We start from the raw sequence: 13199 nt of genomic DNA, 5'->3' as shown, positions 1-13199 counted from the left end.
GTACCTATGCAACAATCTTGCATGTTCTTCACATGTACCCCCAAACCTAAAATGCAATAAAATGGAATTAAAAAAAACAGAAATGTAATATACTCATTTTCCTTCTGAATTGTTTTGTGATTTTTTTATCTCTTTATCTTAATTTTCAGCAGCCTAATTGTCTGAAAGTAGTTTCCTCTGTCCTTTGTCCTGCTTGGAGTTTACTGAGATTCACATATTCATGGGGTACTATTTTCATTCAAATACCGAAAATATTTGACCAATATTTTTCAGATTCTTCTCTTGTTGAGATTTCCTTTACACTAATGTTAGATTTCTTTATATTTTCACACAGGTTATGAAGACTGTTTTTCAAATCCTTTTTTATTTTTATTTTTAAATCTCTGTTCTTCAGTTTGGATAATTTCTACTTGCTTGATTTCAACTTCACTGAATCCTCTCTTCTGCAATGTTTTCATCTGCTGTTAATTTCATATAGAGAATGTTTGGTTTTAATACTGCATTTTTAATTCTAGAATTTCCTTTTGGTTCTTCTTGGAAATTCTACTGAAAATCACCATCTCCTTGCCTACTATATTCCTCTTTTCTTGTCTATTTTAAAAATATTTAGCAAGGTAATTTTGAAGCTCTTATTTACTGACTACAACATGTGGATTGTCTGTGGCCTGTTTCTACTGACTATTTTCTCTCTTCCCTGCCCCCCTCTCTCTTCTCTCTCTCATTCTCTTCCTCCGCCTTTTTCTTGTGTCCTCATAATTTTTTTATTGTATACTAGACACCATAAAAATACACTATAGAAATTCTGGATTATCTTACCTTTCTCTGAAAAACTGTTGATGTTTTTTCTAACAGATGGTTAAATTACTAGTGGGTCACCTTAATCTTGTGGAGTCTTTGTGTTATACTTTGTTTAAGCAGGTCTGCTTTAGTTTTATTTGTATCCCTCAGTACCACTGTGGGAGTTTATACCTTAGTCATAGTTCATTTGAGGTTTCACTGAAAAGTGTGAATTGCATGTGAAGCACCTGTAATCTGAAAATATTTTAACTCTAAATTCTATCTTCTCAGCTATGGACAGATATTGAAATCTGTGCTTATCCCTTTCAGCCTTCCAGCTGTTTTAGATTCTTGAGCTATTTTGAGTCTGACCCATGCATGTTGACTATAGGAGTCAGCAAAGAATTTGATCGAAGTTTGCATGCAGATTGGGGACCCTCCCCAACTGTGGCTCCCTCCTTTCTGGGATTTAATCCAATTTTTGGTCAGTATGGCCATGCCTACCTAACTTTGACCTCTGACTTATCATCCCAGTAAGGCTATTGATCTCTGATTGAGCTCTCTCCTTGTGTTATATGAATGGAGGTGTGCCTGTGGAAAAGGAACCAGGTGAATGTGGATCTTGCCTATGCCTAGACAAGGGTTGTGTGTTATCCAGTTTATGTCTGTTTCATTGTCTTTCTCAGTGCTTAACACATTTTTAGTTTTGTTTTATTTCATTGATTTACTGTATTAGTCTATTTTGCACTGCTAATAAAGACATACCTGTGACTAGGTAATTTATAAAGAAAAAGGTTTAATGGATCACAGTTCCACATGGCTGGGGAGGCCTCGCACTCATGGTGAAAGGCAAAAGGCAAGTCTGACATGGTAGCAGGCAAAGAGAGAATGAGAACCAAGTGAAAGGGGTTTCCCCTTACAAAACCATCAGATCTTATGAGACTTATTCACTACCATGAGAACAGTATGGGGAAAACGTTTCCATGATTCAAGTATCTCCTACCATGTCTCTCTCATAGCACATGTGAATTATGGGAGCTACAATTCAAGATGAGATTTGGGTGGGGGCCCCGCCAAACCATATCATTCCACCCTGGGCCCACCCAAATCTCATGAACTCCAATCATGCCTTGCCAACATTCCCCCAAAGTCTTAACTCATTTCAGCATTAACTCAAATGTCCACAGTCCTAAGTTCATCTGAGGCGAGGCAAGTCCTTTCTGCCTATGAGCCTGTAATATCAAAAGCATGTTAGTTACTTCCTAGATACACTGGGTGTATAGGAATTGGGTAAATTCAGCTGTTACAAATAGTAGAAACTGGTCAAAACAAAGGGGCTACAGGCCCCATGCAAGTCCAAAGTCGAGGGGTAATGAAACCTTAAAGCTTCAGAATGATCTCCATTGACTCCATTTCTCACATTCAGGTCATACTGATGCAAGAAGTGGGTTCCCACAGCCCTGGGCAGCTCTGCACCTGTGGCTTTGCAGGATACAGCCCCTATTCTGATTCTTTCACAGGCTGGTGTCTAGTGTCTATGACTTTTCCAGGCCCATAGTGCAAGCTATGGGTGCATCTACCATTCTGGGGTCTGGAGGATGGTGAGCTTCTTCTCACTGCTCCATTAGGCAGTGCCCCAGTGTGGACTCTGTGTGGGAGCTCAAATCCCACATTTTCCATTCTCATTGCCCCAGTAGAAATGCTCCATAAGGGCCCTGCCCCAATAGCAAACTTCTACCTGGACATCCAGGTATTTCCATACATCCTCTGAAATCTACGTGGAGGTTCCCAAACCTCATTTCTTTACTTCTGTGTACCCAGAGACTAAACACCACATGGAAGCTGTCATAGCTTAGGGCTTGCACCCTCTGAAACCATGGCCTGAGCTGTACCTTGGCCCATTTTAGCCATAGCTAGAGTGGCTGGGCTGCAGGGCACCAGGACCCTAGGCTGCAAACAGCAGGGGGGGGCCTGGACCTACCCATAAAACCATTTTTTCTCCTAGGCCTCCAGGCCTGTGATGGGAGAGGCAGCCACAAACGTCTCTGATCTGCCCTGGAGACACTTCGCCCATTGTCTTGGCAATTAACATTTGGCTCTTCCTTATGTAAATTTCTTCAGCTGGTTTGAATTTCTCCTCAAAAATGCGTTTTTCTTTTCTATTGCATTTTCATGCTGCAAATTTTCTGATCTTTCATGCTCTGTTTCCCATTTTTTTGTTGTTTTCTGTTGTTTTTTGTTGCTGTTGTTGTTGTTGTTGTTGTTGTTGTTTGAGATGGAGTCTCACTCTGTCTCCCAAGCTGGAATGCAGTCGCATGATCTCAGCTCACTACAACCTCCACCTCCCAGGTTCAAGTGATTCTCCTGCCTCAACCTCCTGAGTAGCTGGGATTATAGGTACATGCCATCATGGCTGGCTAATTTTTTTTTTTTTTTTTAGTAGAGACAGTGTTTCATTGTGTTAGCCAGGATGATCCCTATCTCCTGACCTTGTGACCTACCTGCTTTGGCCTCCCGAAGTGCTGAGATTATAGGCATGAACCACCACGGCCAGCCTCCATTTCCCTTTTAAAATGGAATACTTTTAACAACATCCATGTCACTTCTCGAATGCTCTGCTGCTTAGAAATTTCTACTGCCAGACATGCCTAATCATCTGCCTCAAGTTCAAAGTTCCACAAATCTCTAGGGCAGGGACAAAATGCTGCCAGTCTCTACTAAAACACAGCAAGAGTCACCTATAATCCTGTTACCAACAAGTTCCTCATCTCCATCTGAGACCACCTCGGCCTGGATTTCATTGTCCATATCACCATCAGCATTTCAGTCAAAGCGATTCAGCAAGTCTCTAGGAAGTTCCAAACTTTCCCACATTTTCCTCTCTTCTTCTGAGCCCTCCAAACTATTCCAAACCTCAATCTGTTGCCCAGTTCCAAAGTCGTTTCCACATTTTCAGAAATCTTAATATCAGTGCCCCACTTCTGGTACCAGTTTACTGTATTAGTCCATTTTCACACTGCTGATAAAGACATACCTGAGACTGGGTAATTTATAAGAAGAAGTTTAATAGACTCACAGTTCCATGTGGCTGGAGAGGCCTCATAATCATGGTGGAAGGTGAAAGACATGTCTCATATGGCAGCAGGCAAAAAGAGATTAAGAACCAAGTGAAAGGGGTCTCCCTTATAAAACCATCAGATCCTGTGAGACTTACTCACTACCACAAGAACAGTATGGGGAAAACCACGCTCTTTATTCAGTTATCTCCCACTGAGTCCCTCCCACAACTGATGGGAATTATGGAGGCTACAATTTAAGATGAGATTTGAGTGGAGACACCGCCAAACCATATCAATTTCCAGCATTTATTATTTTTTAGCAGCAAGGGTGTTAGTCTAATACAAGCAACTCTCCTCTTACTAATAGCCTAAAATCCTATGTCACTAATGAATATTTAAAGAAGTGTTAAAAATTAATAAGATAAAGAACAAACACAATAGGAAAAATATTTCTAAAACAAGAAAAAGTCAAGTGGGCACTTCAAGAAGAGAAAATGCATGGGGAATAATGTATTAAAGGATTCCTCCTCATCAGTAATTAAGAAAACATGTCCACTTTATTGGCAAAAATCAAGTAGCTAGATGATATGAAACAGTAGAGACAATGTGATATTAATAGGAAATAGGACACTTCTAGTGAAAATGCAAATTTAAAAGAAATTAGTCATTACCTTGTAAGTTTAAATATTCACATATCCTATGACCTGGCATTTCCACTTATGTTCAAGAAAATCTCTTTCACATATTGTATTAGATTTTCTGTGATCAACTTAGCATGATCCCCACCCTCTTCTATAATTTCTCCTACATAGAAGAACAGAATAGAAACTATATTTTCCAGATGTCTTGCCAACAGAATTATAGGTTAGATGATATTAGTGAGAAACACATCTGTAAAATTTGGAAAGCAAAATAGAAGAAGCCATTAGTCTTCAACAGCAGCTATAATTGAAGCAGGAAGCATTGGTAAAGAATAGAAATAGCCTTTGCCTAGGGCATCAGATAATTGTTCTAAATGTAACCCACTTTGCTAGAGCAAAGTGCTAAGACCATTGACAACAGCTTCCTGCACCTCAAGATTTCCCACAAGCCAGCAGCTGTCTTCCTGATGGTTTCTGATCCGAAGCCCTTACAACAACTGTGTTAGTCTCTAATACCCTGTATTAAATCCCTTTCTACTCAATATACTCTGAGTAGAGTATCTCTTAAATTTCTAAAAATAAAAGCAATCCAAATGCCATTAACCTGAGAATGGATAAATAGGTAGTGGGGTGTGTGTGTGTGTGTGTGTGTGTGTGTGTGTGTGTGTGTAATAAAATATTGTACAGCAGTAAAATGAATGGACTACAGAAAATTGACAACATGGATAAATATCAGAATCTTAATAATGAGTAAAAAAAGTAAGTCTCAGAAGACTACATACATAAGTATGCTTTCAATAAAGTATAAAAAGAAGCAAAACTAAACCATTTATTTTAGGTATATATCTCTGTGATGAATACTTTTTAAAAGTGAAAAATAAAAACTTAGAACACTTCTTTTGGAGAAACAAAGAAACAAAACAAGGGAGGAACATATATGCCAGTTATTGCATAGGTTTCTTTTATTGACTGTGGTAGCACATTCCAGGATGTTCACTATATTATGAAAAATGATAAAATAAGCCTGCTAGAGCAATGATTTTAATGTGTCATGAACCTCAGATTATAACTACCCCTATTTTGTGTTTTTAAACCCCTGAAATAAAATCTCAGTAAATGGTCTTAACAGCTGAAGAGTGAATCAGCCACTTGGAAGACTAGACAAAAGGATTATTTTAAATGTAGTATAAAAAGATGAGAAGCTGAGATAAAAATTAAAATATTTGGAATAGGCACCCAAAAATGTGATTTTCTCCTAATGATATTTCTAGAAGCAAATAATACAAGAAAGAGAAGCAATACTAGAACAAATAATGGCTGAGAATTTTCTAGAGCTGGGAGGGAGAAAAAAAAAAAAAAAAAAAAAAAAGCAAGAGTCCTTAAAATGACAGTGTTCCCTAAGTTCAAGAAGGAAAAAAATATATAACTTTACTCAAAATACCATGAAACCAAACATAACAACAGAGAAAATTACAAAATCTACTAGAAAAACAAGAAAGTTTCAGCTTCAAAAATAAGACTCAGAATGACATCAGAACCTTTATCAATACCACAGAATGCAAGAAAGCAATGGAAAAATATTTCTAAATCCTGAGAAAAAATATTTTGATCCTTGAATTCAATACACAATGAAACTTCAAAAATAAAAATAAGTTCTTCAAGAGTAAAAGTATAATATGGGTATATTAACATTTTAGCATATTATAGTACCTATAGATTCTCCCAGAAGTCAACTTTGAAAGGTAACGTTTAAAAAGAAGAAAAACAAATCCAAAAGAAAATATTTGGATAAATAATTCAATGGAAAATAAAACATAAGTCGAAAAAAAATCATCAATATCTAAATAAATAAAAATATATGAACAATTAGTTGAAATAAAAATTCCAGGTGATAATATGGATTAGTTAGGATTTTTTGGGAGCAGGGGAGGATCAGTTTGTGAGTGGAATCCTAGAATCAAAAATATTCTAACATTCTTATCTTATTCCATTATCCAATGGAATGAGAAAGTAACTGAATAACGTAAGACATTTTAGAAAAAAATTCTAAGTTTAATTGTTAAAAATGTAAAGGCCATCATAGAAGAATAGAAATTGAACGTATAGCTTTTAAATCAGAGCAGAAAAAATAGAGGAAAACAAAAATACTATATTTCAAAGTCAGTGAGATGTGGTTCTCAGAGGAGCATTTACAAATTTGAAATTATTAAAACAAATACAATTATTTATTAAAAACAAGATGAATTAAATAATTTTTTCTACAGAATGTGCTAGAAAAAGAGTAACAAAATAAACCCAAGTAAAGCAAAGGGAAAAAATAAAGAAACTTCAAAATCATGATAAACATACAAAAAAATCAGAACTGATTAAACAGTCGATTAAACAAACAGAAATACAGTGCTGCTGTGAGTATTTTAAAGAAAAAAACACCCCTGCACTTTGGGAGGCTGAGACTGGAGGATCACTTGAGGTCAGGAGTTCAAGACCAGCCTGGCCAATGTGGCAAAACCCCATTTCTATGGAAAATACAAAAATTAGCTGGGCATGGTGGCAGGCAGGTGTAGTCCCAGCTACTCAGGAGGCTGAGGCACAAGAATTGCTTGAACCCGGGAGGCAGAAGTTGCAGTGAACTAAGATCACACCACTGCAGTCAGCATCAGCAACAGAGCGAGACTGTCTCAAAATAAAAACAAAAGGAAAAAGAAACAAAATACTAACAATAGCAAGTTCAAAACAAAGAAAACACAAGTAATAAATATAGCTACAAGTGAAAATATTTTAATTATATTTTTATAATTATACAAAATTCATCTATATAATGGTTTTATAATATCCATTACATTTTTCAAATACCAATAAACTTGAAAATCCGGGTGAAATGAACAATTTTCTAGAAAATTATAAATTACCAAGGAGAAGTAGAAAGCCTGAATAGACTAATTCACACAGAATGAATTTTAAAAAGTTGCCAGTGTTCTCCTGTTCCAATGTTACCGGTATCATATAAAACCAGGTTTTATCTACTTACACTTAACTTGTCACTGTGCTAATTTCTAAGTTAGGACTTCCTTGACACGAACATGAACTACGAAGAGAATTTAAGTAGCTCTCATAACCCGTTCCTACAGGTAGTTAGCATCTGGTTATTTTTATAAATACAGAAACCTTTACTAAATTTGTTATGTTTTTTAAAAAATTAAATACTATAACAATGGATATAATAAAGGCATCACCTTCACATCCAGTGGCATACTTAGTTAATCAAATTAAATTTATAATTTCCTTTGCATTGGAATGCTCACTTCATACAGATCATGCTTTTCAGGCTTCCAGATATAATAATAGTTGACCAAGTTGTGCTTGATTAGAAAATATGGGAAAAGAAAGACAGAAAGAGAGGGAGGAAGGGAGGAAGGAAGGAAGGAAGGGAGGGAGGGAGGGAGGGAGGGAGGAAGGGGGAAGGGGGGAAGGGAGGGAGGTGGGCTCTTCTTTTCTTTTAGTATTCCAGGAATGGGAGAGAAAGAGAGAAAGCAAGAGAGATACAGAAAGAACTAAAAGTCTCTTAAAGCACAGTTAATAATAATAATAATATAGTTAATTAAAACTTATTATTAATAATATAGTTAATTAAAACTTATTATTAATAATATATAGTTAATAAGAAACTATGAATCCTGATTGTCACTGTGGTGGCCAAATAATGCCCACCCCATCCAAAGATGTTCAGTCATAATGCCTGGAACCTGTTGATATGTTACCCTACACAGCAAAATGGCCTTTGCACTTATAATTAAGTAACCTTAAAATAGGGAGATTGTCCTGAATTGCCTGAGTTAGCCCAAACTAATCACCTGCACCTTTAAAACACAGCTTGCCCTGGCTAGAGTCAGAGAGATGCAACAGAAAAGAAGGTCAGAGAGACGTAGTGTGAGCAGGATTTGACGCCCAATCCATTGCTGATTCTCAGATACAGGCGACAGCATGCAAAAGCAGCAGAGAGATCTCTGGGAGCTGAGGGCAGCCCCTGGTCTGCGGCCAGCAAGGAAACAGCAGCCAGGAATTCACAACCACAAGGACCCAAATTCTGCCAACCACCTGAATGAACATGGGTGTGGATTCCTCCCCAGTGCCTTCAGAAAAGAATGCAACTCTACCACTTTGATTTTACTCTGTGAAACCCAAACAGAGAAACCAACTGAGCCACACTGCATCCAGACTTCTGACCAACAGAAACAAGAGGTGCTGTTATAAGCCACTAAATTTGTGGTAATATGTATCGCACAACAGAAACCTACTACAACCACCAGCCAAAATAATAACCAACAAACAGCCAAGATGACCTTACTCTACACATACCAACGTACGCCTTCAAATCTTCCCAAGGCTATTCCCATGATTTGGAGTAGGCATTCCCCAATACTGAATTCACCAACACGAGACACTTTCCATCATGCTGGCCTCATCTTTACTCCCATGTGTTAGCACATTATGATGCAATGGAACCACTGCTTCGTTCTACTGGCGTTTCACCATATGGTCGTGGATCTGTGTTTGCTATTATGTGCCAGATGGCACTGAGACACCAGCCGCTTACGTGTCATCTAAAACATAGAGACAAACAAAAATGGAGGAATCCCTGCTGCAAAAATTGCAGACAAGAAGTTTCATGAGCAGGCTAGGATTCATGATATTTAATTTGAACTGATCATGAACCGGTTTTCAGACTTCGGTCCAATTGTGAGTCTGTCCCCTAAATTATACCACCACAACACGGTGCTGAAATCTTCTTTGTTATCTGTGACACCTTTACCAATCAGAGAAAACAATTTAAAATACTCAGGTTCTCGGCCATCTGTCATTATTAACGCCCAATTATATGACGTAACTTCCTTGGAGAGTTTTGATGGTATAAGACCTTCCTAACACACAGCTACAAGTTGATAAAAAGGCACATATTTTATCATGTGACATTTCGTATTTGTTTGCATCTGATACCAGGTGAAAGATTTGGTGGACAGAGAAACTTCCTATCATAAGCTATTCACAAGCTATTTAGCCATCAAAAGCTATTTAGCTACTTATCATTAGCTATTTATTTACTGTCAACATGAATTATTTGCCATAAATATGACTTTTTTGAAAGATAATATATTGCTATAGATTTCTACATCACAAGTACTGGTGACATCACATGGAAATGTTTTTTAGCCAGATGGGAAGTATCTCGTCCTGGAATTTGAAGTTACGATACAGGGATAAGACAGGCACAGTGGCTCATGCCCATAGTCCCAGCTACTCAGGAGGCTAAGGGAGGAGGATCCCTTGATCCCAGGAGTTTAAGTCCAGCCTAGGCAACATAGTGAGACTGGCTCTAAAAAATAAAGAGAAGGAAAAGGATAACATTGACGAAAGAATTTACAAGGTGGCCTGTTGGGAGAATATCAAAGATCCATATGTTACTCGATGATCAAGAACAGGAGTCAATCCTTCTGAATTGACTTACAAGCCTTGACAGTCTCCACTGATAGCTGGGGTTTATGAGAAAATTCTACTCTCAGAATTTTTCATAATTTTGCTACTGTTAAGTAGGAGAAAAGGGATTTCTGCTTCAGTAGTTAAGGATTGCAAGACTGTTATTTAGGTCCAGAACACAGGAGGTCTAGACTAACATATAACCTCTCAAAAAAATTAACTGCAGGAGACATCCTTCCTGATGTAAACAATCCCAAGAAGCATTTTCTGTTTAATCATTTGGCATTAACTTTATTCAGCAACACCTGCTGAAGACTAAGAACCCAATGTGAAAACAACACATATACTTAGTTCATTTTAAGTTAAGAAGTAGAGTCACTTGGAATTTCTATACTCACACATATATGACAGAAATAGCCTAACAACCAAGTACCAATTAAGTGATTACAACTTGATATGACTTTTGGGAAAAAGGGTTGAACATGTGCTGAGAAATGCTGTGTGTTACTATTTCTTTTGTGTTTCTTTCTCTGTGTTCACTAGCCCACAGCAATTTTACAGCAAGAAAGTGATGACTTACTTGTTAAAGAACTCTTCTTTGATTTTCTGTTTATCACTGATCTCAGCAGAGGTGAGAGATGCTTCATATGGGTACTAGAACCTGACAAACTCTGTTCATTTTTTAAAAAACAAAAATTTTTGAATACTTACAATGTGTCAAATGATGTAAGAAGAAAACTGCGAAAGATAGAGTTTCCACTTAAAAAGTAGGATCTCACAGCTTATAAAAAGACTCTTGCATACACATTTATAATGGCTAGGATATTTACAACAAATATCATGTCTCTGTTTTGTGAATAAGTTCACATGAGGAATTTATTACGGATCAGTCCATGTTTCCATATATCATAATTTTTAAAAAATTACAACATCCAGCATTTCCATACACTACTAAAGCATGCCACATTGGAAGTTTTATATTCATTTTTCTCATACTACACATTTTAAATAAGCTTATACCAGAGGGGGAAACACATAATTTAGTAAGAACACTAGCTCTCCATCATACTATAAAATAGATGATCTCTATGGAACTTTTATAGACTTTCCCTGACTAATATTGTAGCTACCACAAAGTTGAACATCCTTAATGTAAAAATTCAAAATCTGAAATGCTCCAAAATTCAAAACCTTTTGAAGGTTTTGAGGGCCTTCAAAATCAAACTAGCAGGTATTAATCCACAACAATGTGTCTGCAAGATAATGGGCCTCTCTCTGTTTCTTAAACATACACACTAGTTATAAAACAAGAACAAGAGTGTCATAGAGTGATGCACAGCGTTTCTACCAGCCAGACATTTCAGCCTGCACAAAAGTGAATGTCTGAGGACATTTTGAACACTGACATGACAATATAAGTGGGAAATTAGAGACCTGACCTCATGTACACAAACTTGGTTTCATGCACAAAATTACTAAAAATAGTATATAAAATTGTTTTCAGGCCACATGTATAAGGTGTATATGAAACAAATGAATTTTGTGCTTCAACTTCGGTCTCAACCCCATGTATCTCAGTAAAAATATTCTAAAATTTGAAAAAAAGTTGAAACCGGAAATACTCCTAGTCTCAAGCATTTTGGATAAGGGATACTCGATCTGTAAAATACATGGTTATTTAAATTCTTTAAAATTAAATAAAGTTAAAAATGCAGTTCCTCAGTTGCATTAGCAGTAATCACATTTCAAGTGCACAATAGCTAGCAGCTACATGATGGACAGCAGAGATGATCACCTTCATCACAGAAAGTTCTACTGCACAGCACATTTACGGTTGTCACTTATCATTATTTTTATCCATAAAGGATAATATTTTCTTGGCCTAATGTCTTAGCCTTTATGTACAACTGTAGACTGCAAAGGATGTGTGAGAAGATACACACTCACACTTATTATTACCTGAGGGATCTGATGCTCAGGAAGTTTTAGGTGACAGAAAGATCACTCTGGAGGCTTTTCCCTAGATTCAGAAGTCCATTTTGCATTAAAATTCTTAGCCTTTTGTCCCCTGACAGAAGAATAGTGGCTGATTGAAACCAAGGGCTCAGATGATCAGATTTTATCTACTATGACAGTGCTTATTGATTTGTAATAGCTGCTTGATTCACGCTCTTGAGCTCAGAGAGAAAAAGTGGTTTGATATATTAATAATGACTTGCAGGTCAAGAGTTGATGTCACGCTTGCCAGGCATTTTCTATCACTACAAGTATGAGCTAGAAACTCATATAGCTGGCAACTAATATGTACACACAGAGTAGTTAGAAGTGCATGCCGAAGGCAGACAGTGTGGAAGCAGGCACTGGTATATTTCATATCCCCTAGACTAACGAAAAAATCATTCTTCGGTTTGGGCTCAGTAACTTTAGAGGGATAGAGAGAGAACTCTGGTGATAAAAAGAAAAACTTTAAATTACTCTCTTGCTCATTCCTCAAACCCTGAATAACCCAGTCCATCTTCTCTCCCATCTTTTACACGAGATATGATTCCTGTCTGGAGCTCCCCCCAAAAAAAATCTCTTCGGAATGAGTCTAAGAGAGAAACTATAAAATAACTTTCCAAGAGAATCTTTTATGGAGAACATAAAATGTCACCTCTTTTTGTAGGAATCCAAAAATATATTTTTCTGAAAATCAGAGACATATGAAAAGACTGTTTCAGGCCACATGATTCTGCAGTCGTCTCTAGGGGGATTTATGAAACACAATTTCTCATTCTTAGAATGTGGCCTATCTATTGTGTAAATTCCTAGCGCACTCTGTCCCTAGAAAAATAATGTATTGTTGGCCAGGCACGGTGGCTCGCGCCTGTAATTCCAGCACTTTGGGAGGCCAAGGCAGGTGGATCACTTGAGGTCAAAAGTTCAAGACCAGCAGGCCACATGGTGAAACCCCATCTCTACTAAATACACAAAAAATTAGCTGGGTGTAGTGGTGTGTGCCTGTAATCCCAGCTACTCCAGAGGCTGAGGCAGGAGAATCGCTTGAATCAGGGAGGCAGAGGTTGCGGTGAGCTGAGATCGCGCCATTGCACTCCGGCCTGGGCAACAAGAGCAAAACTCTATCTCGGTAATAATAATAATAATAATAATAATAATAATAATAATAATGTCTTCTTTTGCTGACACACACAGAAAGGCAGTCTGACAACTGCTTCACCTTTAATTTTCTATTTGAAAGATTTTCTTTTGT

At 37.3% G+C, this 13199-nt stretch overlaps 1 long non-coding RNA gene across 3 annotated transcripts in view; it reads right to left on the bottom strand.

The window, feature by feature from the left end:
• The window catches only part of LOC116529739, a 328070-nt gene that overhangs the window by 266563 nt on the left and 48308 nt on the right, over window positions 1-13199 (bottom strand). For 2 of the 3 annotated variants that reach the window (XR_004259642.1, XR_004259644.1), the window contains exon 1: window positions 8907-9747. The exons of the other annotated variant lie outside the window; for it this stretch is intronic. This is a non-coding gene — a long non-coding RNA (uncharacterized LOC116529739). Of the gene's footprint in view, window positions 1-8906; window positions 9748-13199 lie in introns of those variants that run through there. 3 annotated transcript variants of the gene reach the window in all.

Source organism: Sapajus apella, unplaced genomic scaffold (genome assembly GCF_009761245.1).
Source record: "Sapajus apella isolate SASKATOON/1434 unplaced genomic scaffold, GSC_monkey_1.0 scaffold63, whole genome shotgun sequence".
Taxonomy (NCBI): Eukaryota; Metazoa; Chordata; class Mammalia; order Primates; family Cebidae; genus Sapajus; species Sapajus apella.
This window is presented reverse-complemented; position numbering and strand designations above follow the sequence as displayed.